This window comes from Balaenoptera borealis (genome assembly GCF_965194805.1).
Source record: "Balaenoptera borealis genome assembly, chromosome: 2".
Classification (NCBI taxonomy): Eukaryota; Metazoa; Chordata; class Mammalia; order Artiodactyla; family Balaenopteridae; genus Balaenoptera; species Balaenoptera borealis.
In genome coordinates this window covers 57,894,635-57,911,367 of record NC_138867.1, presented here as the reverse complement: position 1 = coordinate 57,911,367, position 16,733 = coordinate 57,894,635, and positions in this window count along the sequence as shown.

Sequence of the window (16,733 nt, the reverse complement as noted above, 5' to 3'; positions counted from 1 at the left end):
TTAAAAAAATAAAAAAGCAACGTCTGCCTTTTAAGTGAGGCAGGATGATAAAGTGGAATGAGCTGGCATCTGGAGTCAAAAAACTTGTGTTGAGTCCCAGCTCCTCTATTCACACCATCTGTGACCTTGACCGAGTTCCAGTTTCCTCGCCTGTGAAATAATGGCTCCCTCCCCTGCCCGTGTGGGGATCAGGTGACATGTGTGAAGACACTTTTGCAAAGCGAAAACCAACAGAAAAATGTGAGCTGCTTTTATCAAATTATTCCATTCTTTGCATTGCTTATCTGATGACAGCTAATGGACAGTAAAGGGGTTCTCTGCTGGACATCATTAATCCCATCTTTAGAGACATAAGCATTTCTCTGAGGCTCTCAGTTGGGTAAATCGTCACCATCCCTGATCTAGCAGACACCCAGCAAGCTGATCCTCACAGATGCCCATAGACAGAAGTGAATTCCTCTTTCCTGAGTAAATACTCAGACTTTTCATAATTTCACTACATTGACAATGAATGCCTTGAGATTCTTGCCGAATGTTTGCTTTGAGCTACTATTTGGCCTCTACCTCTCATCTCCCCTTTCTCTCCTCCCATCCCCTCGTGAACCCCCTGCACATCAAATATTCCACTGCAGCTGTTCTTGTCAAGGTCACTGTTGACTTCAGCATTGCCAAAGTCAATGGCCATTGCTCAGCAAATCTGACTCAACCTATCAGCAGTTTTGATTTGATGGTTGATTTCTGCCTCACTCTAGAAAGACTTTCTTAACTGACCTCTGAGACACCAACCTCTTGTTTCCCCTCCTCTCGCCCTGGCTGCTCCTTCTTGAGCTCCTCTGATGTCATTCTCAGATCTCTTCACATCTCTATGTACACTCACTCCCTGCGTGATTTCATTCAGCTTAGTGGCCTCAAATGCCAGCTCCAGGTTGACAACTCCAAAATTTAATTCTGTAGCCCAGACATCACCCCAAACTGCAGAGTCATAAATCCAACTGCCCACTTGTTACCTCCACCTGGATATCTAAGTGACATCTCAAATGTGACATATCCAAAGCTAAGCTCCTGACTTTAATCTGCTTTCCCTCAGTCTGCCACTTCTCAGTAAACAGCAATGCCTTCTTGTTGCTCAGGACAAAAACACAGGAACCATCCTCACTCCTCTCTCTTGTCCTCTACATGCAATTTATCTGTATTCCTTTAGGCTCTGCCTTTGAGTTACATCTGGAATCTAACCCTTTTTTTTTTTTACCATCTCTACCACTGGCATCCTCTTCCGAGCCAGCATCATTTCTTGACGATTCCTACCCTTGTGCTACTCAACTCCCCTCTCCCAAGAAGAAAGATCCTTTTAGAAGTTTAGTCATATTATGTCACTCCCTTGATGAATACCTTTCAGTGGCTTCCTATCTCACTCAGAATAAAACCCCAAATCCTTGCTCTGACCTGTAAGATCTCGTAAGTTCTGGCCCCTGTTTATCTCTCTGACCACCTCTCCTAACATCCTCCTTCTTGCTGTTGGCTTACTCTGCTCCAGCGACACCTGCTCCTTCTTGGACACACCAACCTGCTCTCACCACAAAGCCTTTTCACTTTCCATCAAGCATTGTCCCTCTTCCGAAACGTTGTAGGTACAAACTCATCAGACAAAGGGAGATGTTACCAAGTGTGCATCTCAAGGGGTAGGATTTTGAAAGTTACTATTTTCTCCTTTGTGCTTTTTAAAATTTTTCTAATTATTTTCTTTTCTTAAATATTTATTTATTTATTTATTTTGGCCATGTTGTGTGGCGTGTGGGATCTTAGTTCCCCAACCAGGGATCGAACCTGCACCCCCTACAGTGGAAGTGCAGAGTCTTAACCACTGGACCGCTGGGCAAGTCCCTCTAATTATTTTCAATAAATACTGTTTTTTATTTATTTTGTAATCGGGAAATAAATATGATTTAAATTAAAGCCGAAGTCATGAAAGACTTCATGTTTAAAGACTGCTGCTTAGATACATTGTAAGATGGCTCCCTCCTCAGCAGAGGAGGTGCAGCCCAGAGGCTGGACCTGCAAATGGGCCCACACAATGCCCAAGAGCCTCCTCCTCCACATCCTCTCCACCTCTTCCCCATTTCCCCCAGTCAATGAGCTGCATACCACGATGATGAGAACTGATTTCTGGGTGAAGATTCTGACTCATCAGTTAAATTGCCGTGAAATGCTTTTTAATCCGTAATCTAGGATGATAAATAAATCGTTATTTTCCCCTTGTGAGTGGCATTACCTGTCATTCTACAAATGAATCTTATTTAAGAGATGCTTAAAATATGCATCAATAACATGGTTCTTGAGATCAAGCAGTTAAGGAGTAATTTAATCTGTGTGAATTATGAATCTGGATTCTTTCAATGCTATTTTCCTGTAGAGCTGTGAGTGACTCTCTTTTTTTCTCAGTTGTTATTGAGATTTACTTTCTGATTTTACAGAGGTCTCTATAAAGTTCTCTATAAAGAGAAAACCCTATTGGCCTACTTGAACTTAAGCAACAAAAATTTCTTTTGGTATAGTAATTGATAAAGGTCAGGACAGCAAGGTTGAGGGGTCTTCCTAAGGTTTGGTAGGTGGGTGTCCAGAGCACACAGAAAAGGTGACTCCTACCTCCTTCGGAAGAAAAATGACTTGGTGTGCCAAGCATCATAGCATTGCTAGAAGCGCTGGCTGCAACTTCATTTTTAAACTTCCCATGTTCCCTGGAAAATAATTGGACAAAGAACTGTGGCATGAGGTAAGAGATGGAGTGGGGAGATCTATTTATCATGGATTTTATTATGTGTTTCAAACCTTTTATGTATGTCTTTGAGGCCCTTCAGAAGTATTAAGCTGAAATCTGCTTTTAAAGGTCAATGGTCCTTATACTACTCTGCAGTTTGTTCTATTCCTCGGAGAGATAGGTAGAGAGGAGCAGATTTTAGAGCCTTGATTCAGCTCCAGGCCCTGTCCTGTGTTTGTACCTGTGAATCCCACTGTATTGCCCCACCCAAGGCCTGGAAGCCCATGACACAGAAGGCAACGCTTTTGCTGGCGTTAGCATAGCTCAGCTGTCCTGTGCTTAGAAGTGGGATAGAAGCACACTGTGGGACTAGCCCCGTGGTTTAAACAACTCCATCAGACCTCACCAAAAGTTATTGATTCTGCTCAAGATAAACACCAAATTTGGATTGTTTGTCTCCCTTTCTTCAGGGAGTGTGACCTCTCAGCCGCCGAAGGTAGCTCAGAACCTCTACTTTCCTTTTTTATTTATTTATTTATTTATTTATTTTTGGCTGTGTTGGATCTTCGTTTCTGTGCGAGGGCTTTCTCTAGTTGCGGCAAGTGGGGGCCACTCTTCATCGTGGTGCGCGGGCCTCTCATTATCACGGCCTCTCTTGTTGCGGAGCACAGGCTCCAGACATGCAGGCTCAGTAATTGTGGCTCACGGGCCCAGTTGCTCCGCGGCATGTGGGATCTTCCCAGACCAGGGCCCGAACCCGCGTCCCCTGCATTGGCAGGCAGACTCTCAACCACTGCGCCACCAGAGGAGCCCTACTTTCCTGTTTTTAAGTGGTCTGTGCTCCACCTTCCCTACATAACACCTGCCAACTATACCTTAATGGCCTGTCAACAGCCCAGGGACCACATCTGCCTTGTGTGTTGTTGTAACCCAGAGCCCAGCACAGAGTTTGGTACATGAAAATGCTCAATAAATATTTGGTGAATAAATGGATGGGCGAATTGACAGGTGAATGCTGTCACATCTCCTACGCAAGTCCCAACAAATGCTTTCTCCAACCTTTCCTCCAGGTTGCCAGCAGCCCTATACTGTGTTCATATGCGATGCACTTGGAGGAGGTTGGAGCCTGCCAGACTGCCTGCACTGACCCCTCAGCACTTGGCTTTGGTCTCCGCGTGTGAAAAAAGCACTGTTCCTGTCACTCCTGCCCAGGCTTGGAAACGGTGCATCGTAGTTCCCAATGAAACTAAAGCAAGGGCTTCACAACTGTATAAGCAATAAGCTAACTGACTAATGACTCAAAATTTAATAGCCGTGTACCCCAGCACCGCCATCTAAGCCCTCATGGTTGTTCCTTTTAATTACCACAGGTGGTTACGATGGGGAGGTCCCTCAGCCAGCATGACGCAGAGCCACCCAAGAAAATTCATATCCTAGGCTTTATTCTGTGACCCTACTCACTGCTGGGATCTACTATTATCATGTGTTCCTGAATTTTTGTTGCATCCTGGACACTGGTGTCTCTCCTCTGGTGTTCATTGTGCAACCAAGATTTCACTTTGAACATGATACAGATGTGACGGATGCTCCAGCTGTCATCACATTGCCACAGTGGTATCCAAGAACCGCTCATTTCAGCAACGTCTTTTATTCCCATGAGGGCCCCTCAGGCACTTGGGCCTGATGTTGGTAGCTCACAGATTTTTTTTTTACTTTGTCAATCAAACACTCTGGGGTTGGATACTTTGTGTTTATAGTTCATAACCAGTAAAGGTTTTTATTTAGCTCTAAGTAATTATATATACGAAACAACATAACAATAACATCAATAATACCATGTACAGCCAGTACCATGTAGCACTTACTACGTGCCAGACGCTGTTCTCAGTGTTTTATGTATTAACTCATTTTCTTATAACAGTCCTAAGTGATGGGTATTATTGTAATCATCCCCATTTACAAATGAGCAAACCCAGGTACAAAGAGGTAAATAACTTGCTGAATACACCTAGCATGAGGCAGAGTCGGGATATAAACCCAGACCGTCTTAGTCTAAGCCCAAGCTGAAAACTCTGCACCTTCAACGTTTACCTGAGATAACAAGCATCACCACAGAGACCCACTCTCAAATCTCAATGTCTCTAATCTACACATTTTCTCATTACCCACCTAGGTCCCTCCCCACCCTCTCAAGCTTATCAATTAACACTAACACTAATATTTATGTAACACTCACTGTGTGTCAGGCAGTGTAGTAAATACTTTACATCCAGTACCTCATTTGATTTTCACATTTACTTCTCAATATGTACGCTACTATTGTCCCTCATTTTCCAGAACAGGAGACTGCAGCCAGGCGAGGTGAAGTAACTTCCCCACAGTCTCACAGCGGGTTAAGTGGCTGAGCCAGGATTCCAGCCAGGTCTGAGCAGCCCTGAGATCACTACCCTGCATTTCCTGTGGAGGTGTTCTGAACCACACCCTTGGCCCAGATTGCTGACTTGCAGTTCCATGACAATCTTCCCTTTACCAAATCTCTTTCTTTGCAGCCCACTGAGGTCTTTTTCCATTTGGATCTCTGATCCCCACCCCATTCACCACACCCAGTCTGTGAGCTACTGGAAGGTGAGTCCACTATCTTATTTTTATTTCTTTTGCAGTCCCTCCCTGGACACTATAGACAGAGCATACCCACCCCATGTACGCTGACTCACTCACTTCGCCAGGTCACTTGACACAGAGAGGGTCAGCTCTTCAGGGCTGCACCTTCACTACAGCACTGTGGTCTTTTCTTTTCATGAGCTTTTCCTCCCTTGGCTTGAGGTTTGGGTTTACCATCTTTCTGGATAAATATCCCCCTCCTTTGTTGCCTGCACAGCTCCACCCAGTAGCGTCAGTGGGCTCTAGTCAAGGGCACTGGCCATCACCCCAGACCTGAAGACATTACTGAAAGCATCCATTATTCTCTCCAAATTTAAGTCAAGCACAGGGGTCAGAGCTGCTCTTCTTCAAGAAGGAAAGTCCCAGAGGAAATCAGCTCTAGGCTCCAGGTGTGCAGAAGAGAAGAAAGCCAAGTCCGACCACCAGTCCCCACTGATAACTACAGAACCAATCAACACACCCCCCAACCAGATGGTGAGAGTGGAGCATCCACACGAGACCCCCTTGGCAGCAGCATTTCCAGACAACCCCAAACCACCAGCTTTAGGAAACTTCATATTGCAGATGCCCCAGGCTAGACACATAGCTGAGTTTCAAGTATATCCATGTAAACAAGGTTGATTTCCTTCCACTGATGCCGCCTTTACTACGCACAAAGCATCTGTAAGATGTCAAGCTGCTTTTATACTGGACTTTTAAGAGCAGTTCATTTAGCCAACATGATAAACTTGCCAAGTCTCTTAGCCTTGAACTTTCATTCTGGGACACAACCCATCATCTCCCTGCAAAGCAGCCTTTCAATTGATCAATGGTTTATATTCTCCTATATTGTTTGTTTAAGGATATGTTTCTGCTATTTTTATAAGATACTCTCAGTCAACCTGGGTTATTCTTAGTAAATAAAGTCACACTCCTCATCCTTCCTCATGACGTCTATCCGATAAAGATTTTGCTGCTCCAGATGAAGCGAGGTGCGTTGGCTGATATTCTGGGCACCTTGTGTATGCCATTAGACTGAGGACTGGGACGTCCAGAGAATTCAGAACAGGAATCATTACCCCAGCACCGCCTACTTATCTCCCCTTATAAAAATAAATATTTGCCCAATAATATGGCAGATTTATGAGCTGCATTTTGTACGGTAATGAAAAAGTCTATCACTGTGTGTGAGAGAGAGAAAGGAAAAGAGTTAAGGTTGCCATGGGAGCCCTTGGCACTTCAGAGCCTTTATAATTATGAACAATAATTAGAGGTAATGCTTTATGGTGGTGAAGCACCTTGTGGGCTCCTGATAATTGTAAAGTGTTTGGCAATTCACTCACCCTCCCTGAGATTCGGGTGGGTGTAATTAACCCCACGAGGAGAAGCAGCCGCAGGGAAGGGGAGTCACGTGGGAAGAGCCACCCGGCTTTGCGGTGGCACAGACAAAGGGGTCACCCCAGCCCTTACCCCACACCACCTCCATCACAAATCGCTGCCACAGACCCCCTTCCTGGCCCAGGGCCCTTTGCTCCGATGTCTGGGTTGGGTCCATGGGGATGCTTGCCTAAACAGTGGAGAGGTGGGTAGGACCAAAGCCCAGGTGTCAGTCTGTCAGTGTTCCATTTCACTGGACGTGGACATGCAGCCCTGCACAGCTGTGGCAAGAGGAATGCAGAAAGCCACCTGGGGAAAGGGAAGTTGGAGATACGCCGCTCAGCTAAGATCAGCTAAGCCTTCGTGAAATCAGTACTCCTGCCCTCTCTTCCCCAAGCAGCTGCAACTGCGGATCGGTCCTTAGTCTGCCAGCTTCTCTGTTTATTGTCCCATGATACAAACATGCTTTTAGGCACCAATAGGAAGCTGGAGAAAGGACGGATCGTTTTAAAGCATAGTGTTATTGACATTTTATATGTATATATATGTATATATATATATATATATATATATACACACACACACACATATGTATGTACATATATAGTATATGTATATTATATGTCTCTATATTATAGACATATGTCATATTATAATATATTTTATGTATATTATACTATATAAATATATTACATATATATATATATATATATATATATATATATATATATATATATATATATATATATATATATATATATATATATATATATATATATATATATATATATCTGCAGGTAAATCCCTAAAATAAGTGGGTCATATGCTTTGGCTTTGTTATGTCAACCAAAAACTAGATCTCCATTTTCTCCAAAGAAAAACAGCTTATAACTCTTGAAAATTTCAGCCAACACCCCCCTTTGTGTCAACTTAAATTTCCATTAGCTAACTCAAACGTTTCCTTTTCTTGGCTGAAAGCTACTGCCTTTTGTAGGCTGACAGATTCCAGTGAGGGAAGGTGCTGGATCACGGCCGCTGACCATCGTTACCCCGTTTCTCAGTCCCTGCCCAATCCACCGGCGCAGCTCTGAGAGGGTTTGGTAATGGAACACAGCCTGGCTCGAGACGTGATACACGGAGACAGATACACAGAGCTGGCACGGAGGGCCATCTATGGCAGCACCGTGGTGAGTGGGAAGACGACACGAGTGTTTTCCCTCGATGCCGTGGTCTCGTTAATACCTGCTCCCAAGAATAATACCTGATCTCATTAGCGGGTACAGCTGCGCTGGCAGCTGAGCCAGGGATGGAGAGGACAGATGAGGTAAACCATGTCTTTTACTTCACTCCAAGGAAGAATCTGTGCAGCACAAGGCCTCTGGCATATTTTGAAAGAATGTTTTGTACCAGAGAAGTTAATTTGCTGTGATTAGTTCCATTACATTTGTGAGATTTCTGCTCTATATTTATTTGGAGGGCAGTTTGGAGTCCCTTTTGGTGATTTTCCTTTGTGCACCAAAGGCATTCTCTGAAACGTCTAACAACAACAACTACAGAATCCAAATGCAATGGATAATACCTCTTGGGTTCTAGGAAAAAGAAATGCTTGTGTGACATGAGAAGAAGAGGGTCCTGAGTCATTTGCAAGTCCCTGTGACAGCAGTTCAGAGGCTGGGGGAGGGAGCTGGAGGGCCAGGTGTAGGGCTGGGATCTGGGAGAGAGGGGAGTGGGGTCGTTCACTTTCCACCTTACACACTTCTGTACTGTTTGGAGCTCTTACAAATTTCATTTTGTTGACAAGAACAAATGTAGGTTATTTAGGATTCCTACTGCTTTTGAAGCTGCTCAGGGGTACATTATTTGCTGAGCTAGTGATAACAGGGAAGGTGCAAACTGCAGGAACAGGGCCTGAGCCAAATGCCAGATCAGACAGGAAGACACAGAGAAGTCCTCTGGGAAGTCCTGAGTGGTAGACAGGACTTGGGGGAGAATTAGAGGCTTCATGCGGAGGGAATGAAGAGAGAGGCACAGCCTGTGGCTGAACAGTGGGAAGTAAGACTTGAGGAAAGCAAAACCCTAATGAGGTTTCCCTCCCTCCCCCTCCCTCCCTCCACTCTTCCTTCCTTTCTTCCTTCCCTCCCTCCCTCCTTCCTTCCTTCCTTATTTCCTTCCTTCCTTCTTTCCTTCCCTCCTTCCCTCCTTCCTTCCCTCCCTCCTTCCTTCCCTCCCTCCTTCCTTCCTTCCCTCCTTCCTTCCTTCTTTCCTTCCTTCCTTCCCTCCCTTCCTCCTTCCTTCCTTCTTTCCTTCCTTCCTTCCCTCCCTCCTTCCTTCCTTCTTTCTTTCCTTCTTTCCTTCCTTCCTTCCTTCCTTCCTTCCTTCCTTCCTTCCTTCCTCTCTGTCTCACAAAATTCTCTGTGCTATGCAATACAGACCCCACTATAAACCATTAGTAAAGTCTACATTTCTCACTAATGCCTCTTGGAGAGAGTTTCCTTTCTAAGAGATGCAGGAAAATGCAAAATCCTGCTTTGGGGGTGGCGTGGGGGAAAACTAGGGGACAGCCACGTACATATGCACCTGATTCCTATGGTGATAAAAGATGGTTGGTGTATGGATGGGGGTGAGAAAAGACGATGGAAGTTTGGAATTCTGACCCCACATTCCTTTACATCTACTTAGCAGCCCTGGCCTCTGTCCTCCACATTCTGCAGGGCCCCCATCCACACCACCCTATACCTCCCCATCTCCCTTTTCCAAAGCAAGTCTACCCACGTGGTCATTCACAGGGGCAGTGCCCAGGATTGGGGGCAAACACCAGCCCCAGCACGTGGGCCCAGGCTGCCAGAGATCCAGGTGAAGGCAGCCCCATCTGGCCACACGCTCTCCTGGGCGCCGAGGGTAGCCAGCTAGGCCTGGCCTTTCCGATCCTGCACAAACTCATTGGGCAGGGGCTCAGGCAGGAGCAGAAAGTAGGAGAGCTGTTCCAAGTGCAAGCAACTGTGGTCCAGGCCATCTGGGAGCTGGGAACAGAGGACAAAATGCTCTGAAACCCCCTCTCAGGGTGTAGAGGCAAGCGTCAAAGAGGCGGCACCTCCTGCATATTCTTAACCCGTCTTTGCACGTCTACTCCACGGTGCTGATCAAAAGAGCTTTTCTGAGAGATTAGAAAAGAAAAGAAAGAAAAGGAAAGCCAAGCATTCACACATGCAGTCTTCCTAATTAACACTGCAGGCCCAGAGTGAGAGAGAAAGCAGGTTGGAATTTTTTGAGGCAGCTGCTCTCCCAACAGCAGTCTCTTCTCAGGGAAGCTGCAGGCTACTGTTCTCTGAGTCTGTGAATTCAGAGGGAGGCCTCTGACTGCTTCCCAAGGAAGGGCCAGCTGATGTCTGAGGCAAAGTAATCATTCCCAAACCAGCCATATGGGCAGCTGGAATCGCGTAACCTGGAATTCACGGGGGCCAAGCGTAACACAAGCGTGTGATGCTTGTCTACCGTATGCCAGGTCCTGTGCCATGTGAGCACAGAGAAGGGACCTCGGGTTAGGGACCGCTTCCTGGAGGAGGGCCAATAAAATGTCATGTCTATACTTATCAAGCTTGAATTCAGCCCCAACAATGCCAGGCCCTGGACACAGCCCAATATCTAAAGAAGGGTGAGCTACGAGGTAAAGCCCAACACGCTGGTGGAATGCACGAGGGGAACCCACGATGGACGGGCTTTGATTCAGACAAATCTGTCTGTGAACTTGTGTCCATTGCCTCCTTGCCGTGTTACCACAGGCAGTGATGTTTCCTCATTGGCAAGGGGGGGCACAGACACACCCTCTGTGCTCACGACACACCCACGTCCTGACCCTAGCAGGGTTCACATTGCATTTGTTACTATTGTTTACTCAATCTGCCTTTGTTGCACTACTGTGAACTCCTTGTGGGGAGAGGGATGGTAACTCTATTTATTCCCAGCACCTAGCACAATGCCTGATAATACATAGTAGATGTTCACAGAATGAGTGAATGACCTAAATGAGTGACATTTCCTGAATAAATTAAGCAACAAGATAACAATGGAGTAGCTTTATGCAATGGAGATGGCACCAGTTGTGGAATCAGAAATCCTGCCTTCACGTCTAGCTACTTTACCTAATAACTGTGTGTCTTTGGATAAATCACTTAGCCTTTCTGGGCTTCTGCTGCCATGTCTACAAGCGGAGACAGCTGGAATTAAGCTCCTCAAGGTCATATCCGATGCTGATATTCTATGGAGTTTAGGCTGAATAGAGTCCATGCAACTCCTTTATGAAGCAACCTGCTCAGATAAGATGCTCCAAGCTCAGCGTGAAGAAATGCCCTTCCTCAGACCCAGAGTTCAAGGATTTCTCTCCTGGGCTGGGCAGCCCCACAGCTCCGCCCCTACTCACCCCTGCCTCTGGTCCCTTGGCTACTGCTCTGCCCAGGTACCAACATGTCCACCACATCCCCTTTGCTTGGTCCTCACTTCAGTCTCTTTCTAATTTGAGTTCCTCCCTAACTACTCCCTTTATGTAGGCTTAGTCCTCAAGCTAATACCCCTCCCCACCTGCCCCGCCTTTGTGGGCAGGACCCACTCAGGAGCTTCGACACCTCTAATTAGAATGTCAGCCTCCATCTTAAAATGATTCCCTGGACTTGTGGCAGATCAGGAAATCTTCATGAAGGTTTAATTTTTAAGTTGCCAGTGCAAGGTGTTATTAATGGATTTGAACAAACAGATTGGAGGACACGCTGCAATACAGATATTGCTAATCAACACCATTCCAGCAGGCATATGCTAATTGGGCACCTCCTCTGCTTGAATCCACTCCCTCCATCAAGTGGCTTTGATAAGAGAGTGTGAGAGCAGGGTGTAAATTTGTTTGCAGAGACTCTCAGCCACTGCCCAGCGCACACAGGCAAGTAAGCAGCTGGCAGAGCAGGGACAGAGCGCTTCAGACAGAAAATGCCCTTTCCACTTCCCATTGCCTGTGAGTTTTGCGGTGAAAACGGCCAGAAGCGTTTTGCAGTGAAATGATGGCAGAGACACAGCAATTGAGTCAGCAATAACCTGGGAAGTCTAGTTTCTAAACCCGACATACTTGGGATGAAATGATTTAAATTTGTGTTTAAAATGGGGGGAAAAGTCACCCTGAGGCTTATTTGCAAAGGGCTTTTGTGTTGCGGGAATAAGAGGAAGCCATAAGAACTAAGGAAGCAGAACCTGGAGGAGAAGAGGCCCAGGCAGGGGGTGCCAGACCTTCACACACATGCAGGGTGGCATGAGGACAAGGGATCTGTCTGTGCCCCGCTGTGGGGCAGAGCGGGACCGGGGCCGGAAGATTTCAGCTCTATGTGAGGAGCACTCTTAAATGATTCGAGCTCTGGGCTAGCGAGCTTCCTGTCTCTGTTTGAGTCTGGATGACCATGGCAGGATGGTCACAAATGGGCCTCTGTCACATGGATGGGCTCACGTCACGTGAACATGAAGCTTCTCTCCGACCCTGGCATCTGACCAGATATGCTCGGCCTCATAACTGTGAGAGGGCAAAGCTGAGTCCGCAGGGGCTGGGGCATGGGAGTCCATCATGGGCCTGGGATACTTTGTTTTTTTAAATTCTTCCCACATCTTTATTATTCACGGCAGATATTTTGGTTCCCAACCCCTTGATATCCAGATGCCATACCTGAGTGACCCCTGTCCACACTCTACGGATGCTAAAGAAGTTTTATCTGACCCTGCCCGTGAGGACGTATCAGAGGACCTGACAGACTCCTCTCCCTGGTCCGGTGGACTCACTCACTGTTGGACAGCTCCACGGGCACTGGAAGGCCAGAGGACCTGGCCCTTCCGATGGGGAGAATCCTGCTATTCACAGACATCTGCCTACAGTTAATTGTCTGTGCCCTTTATTCACAGAGAGTGCACTTGTGTCATCGATACTTTCCCACCAAACACTGCAACTACACAATGTGTAAGTAACAATCCTGCCCCCAAGCAGCTTAAAATCTGGGGAGATAAAGCAGCATGTATGCAGGGAAGAATTAGAGGGCATCCAGACATTAAACTTTGTGGAAACAGCCCTAAGTGCGATCGAAATGACAGGCAGGCATTGGTCAGTAGGGGCAGGCAAACCACAGCCAGCATTCCAGACCTGCTGCATATTAGTTCAGTGACCTTGGACAGTTACTTAATCTCTCTGAGCCTCATTTTACTTATCTGTAAAATGCGAATAAGAATACTCACCTTTCTGGACTGTTTTAAAGATGACAGATAATACACATAAATTACCATATAGTGATAACATTCCTATAGTGCTTATTATCTACCACGTACTGTTACATAGATTAACTCTATGAGGTAGGTACTATTACCATCCCCAATATATAAAGCAGGTGACTGAGTCCCTAAGATATAAGTAACTTGCCCAAGGTCAGCAGCTAGTAGGTGAGGGAGCCAGAATTTATACCCAGACAGACTGGCTAGATGCAGTCTTAACCACTATACCACATTGGCTGACACAGTAGGTGCTTAATAATCTGTCATTGTTCCTACCAGGACCACCATCTCCACCATGACTAGTGTGGGCTAGACTATTTGGCAGAGTTTCCGTCAGGAATAGCATCTAGGCCTAAAGATCGAAGTGTTTTGTTAGTTAAGTGGGAAGAATAGAGGACATCCCAGGCAAAGGAACAGCAGGAGCAAAGGTGGGAGCAGCCCTGGCCCTGAGAGGGACAGAGCAGACCCGCCTGGCTGAAGCGTGGCATGAGCTGGGAGCCATAAAGAACGCCCCAGATCACTGGGGCTGGGGCCAGAACTTGGAAGCTCTGAAAAGCACGCAGAAGGCTCTGGAGTCAGTGACGGCCATAGGGGGCCAGGCCAGTGCTCAGGCCGGGCAATGTGACATATTGAATAGAAGCTGTGTTTTAGAAAATCAGCTAAACAGCAGACAGACCAGCCTTGGCAGGAAAGCCAGCAAGGACACTGTTGGTAATAATGAGGTCTAAAGTGATGACACCGTGAAATTGGAGAACAGGGCAGATGAGTGTCATTGTAAGGGTCTAAATTCAGTGAAGGAGACAGAGGAGTGAACGAAAGGGAATGGGAAGGAAACGTTAAAAGATGCCCCCCAGCTTTACCAGTGATAACCCTTAAAAGAGCTGTGGCCGCATTTTTCAACTTTCACTTCCCCATGTGGTCTCACCTCTGCTCGGGGCAGTGCAACAAACATTTATAAAGCATCCACAATCCACTAGGCCTGCGCACAATGGGCACCTGGGGAACGTGCACTACGTGGGCCTGAGGTCCCTGTCCTCAGAGTGGAGGATCCTTTCCTCCTCCGGGAAAGCAGACCAGAACCGTGCACCATGTCTGTGGCTCTCTGAAGCCCTTCCAGGAGATAGGCTGCATATCGGCAACAACAGAGGAAACAAGATGCTCTCTGAAAATCCTTTTTTAACAATCCTTCTGTTTAGAAATCACAATAGCTTGCTCTTTTGATGTGACCCACATGCCCACACATTTTTTAAAGGAAAGATGAGGGGAGAGCTCGTCCATTTGCACCCAAATAAGGTGAAAAGTGATAGAGAGTAAATGTTGCAGAGCTCTTAATTCCTGCCCTTGGTGAAACAAGAGATGGGACAGAATACTCCCCACCTTCAGAACCCAATTGCAGGGTCAATTGTTGCCAACTCAGAGCTCATCTGCAGGCCATTTGTTGCAAAGCCTTCTGCAGTCTGTCCCTGTCACCAAAGGAGACACCAGCTCTGAGGTTTTGAGGTTATTCGGAGGGTCGAATGATCCCACCTTTGGGTAGAAAGTTGAAGCAACATGGAAAATACCCAGCATTAAATAAAAGGGAATAAAGAGCAAGTGAAACCCTTTGTTCAGACTTCAGCTTCTCGGTATCTTCTATCTCATTTCCCTGTGACCATCTCCCCCTTGGGCAGGACTCCCCTTCTGGGGATGGGAGAGGCTAAGGAAGCTCCCTCCAACCTGGTAACAAACTCCAGAGACACCAGGGCCAAAGATGATGAGGGAGATCCCTAGTGGAGAGGCCCCGCCGGGTCCAGCCAAACCCTTACGCAGCAAGTCTGCTTCCTTCTCAACAGCCAAGCCTGGCTCCCAGGCCAGGAGAAATCAGATTAGTCTGACAAGATTTGTGCTGTCAGAAAGCAAGTTTTATTTTTGCCCTCAAGCCTGTGATCTTCTAGGTGTCTGCAAACTGGGGAATTATTTTTACCCAGATGTAGAAATCAAGGTATTCCACTTTGCCTTCCTGCCTTCACTTCCCACATGGTGTTGGCTCTGCTGGTTGGTGCCAGCTGACCTCTGCAGAGTCAGAACCGAGCTGGAATCTTGCCTGTGCCACTTTCAAGTTATGTTATTCTGGGTGAGTTTTTTTTTAACCCTCTCTGGATCTCAGTCTCCTTCTCTGGAAAACACACAGGGTTAGACTAGATGGCCTCTATGGTGTGAAAGAAATGCATCTATTTCAATACGATCTGTTTTGTCTTTTCACCTTATTTACAAAAAGGGCAGCATCTTATTTCTGTAGATCTGAGAACATTCGCCACATTTTGGAAATGCATTGTCCTTACCAAATGGAGGGAACGAGTAATGGAGGAAAACATAATAAACAGAGAGGGCAAGAAATGAAATGGTCTGGTTTGCAGAGACTGAAACATCCAGCCTGTAGTTTCAAAGGCGGAGCTTTGCAGACCCCCCGACTTGGTTCTCTCACTTACACCTGGCTGGAGTACCTCTCAATCATTAGCCTCCATGGGAAACACTTCCTGAAGCTCCATCTCTCAGACTCTGCCTCCCCAGTGACTTGACAGCCTCAGGGTTAAGAGCAAATGAGTCGAGCTGCAGAGGACGTGAGATGCTCTTGCTGGGCTTTCTGAGGAACGTAAGGGTGGCAGGACAAGAATTCTGCCCTCCGGACCAGCACACAGGGATCAACAGCATGATAAAGGGGCTTTGGGTGAGCACTGACTTTGTGGGACAATCACCGGCCCGCCAGCAGTTCAGAGGAGAGAGGTCAGGGAAGCTGGAACAGGTATGGCACAGGGGACACCAGCCACACACAATGCTGCAAGAGCCAAGAAAGAAGGAGCACGTCCCCTCTAGCAACCAAACTAGTGGCCCCATCATTCATCCACGCCTTTCTTCTACCAAGATGCATTGAGAACTACTACGCCCCAGAAAGGAGGATAAGGAGATTAATAAATAGGACCCCACCCTCCCAGATACTCCTGGTAGAAAAGCTTACAACTTAATGTATGACTATAGTTCAAGTACTTTACTTGAGGGAGAGTACCTGGGCTCCTCACTGAGCTCCTAATTACTCTTTTTAAAAACTTAACTTTATTGAGATATAATTTATATATTATAAAATTCACCCACTTTAAACATATAATTCAATGAGTTCCAGTAAGTTTATAGAGATGTGTAGCTATCACCATAATCCAGTTTTAGAACATTTTCCTCATCTCAACAAATTCATCTCATCTCATTTGCAATTAATCCCTGTTTCCATCCCTAACCAACCACTTGCCTACTTTCTATCTCCATATTTGCCTTTTCTGGGCACTTTATATAAATGGAATCATAGATATATGTAGTCTTTTGTGTCTGGGTTCTTTCATTTAGCATGATGATCGTGAGGTTCACCCATGTTGTAGCGTGTAGGAGTACTTCTTTCCCTTTTATGGTTGAATAATATTCCATTGTATGGATATATCACATTTTATTTATCCATTCATCAATTGATGGACATTCGGATTGTTTCCACTTTTTAGCTGTATGAATAGTGCTGCTATTAACATTTGTGTGCAAGTCTTTGTGTCAACGTGTTTTCATTTTTGGGGGGTAGAAACCTAGGAGTAGAATTGCTGTGCTATATGGTACACTTATGTTTAACTTTTTAAGAAACTGTCAAACTGTTTTC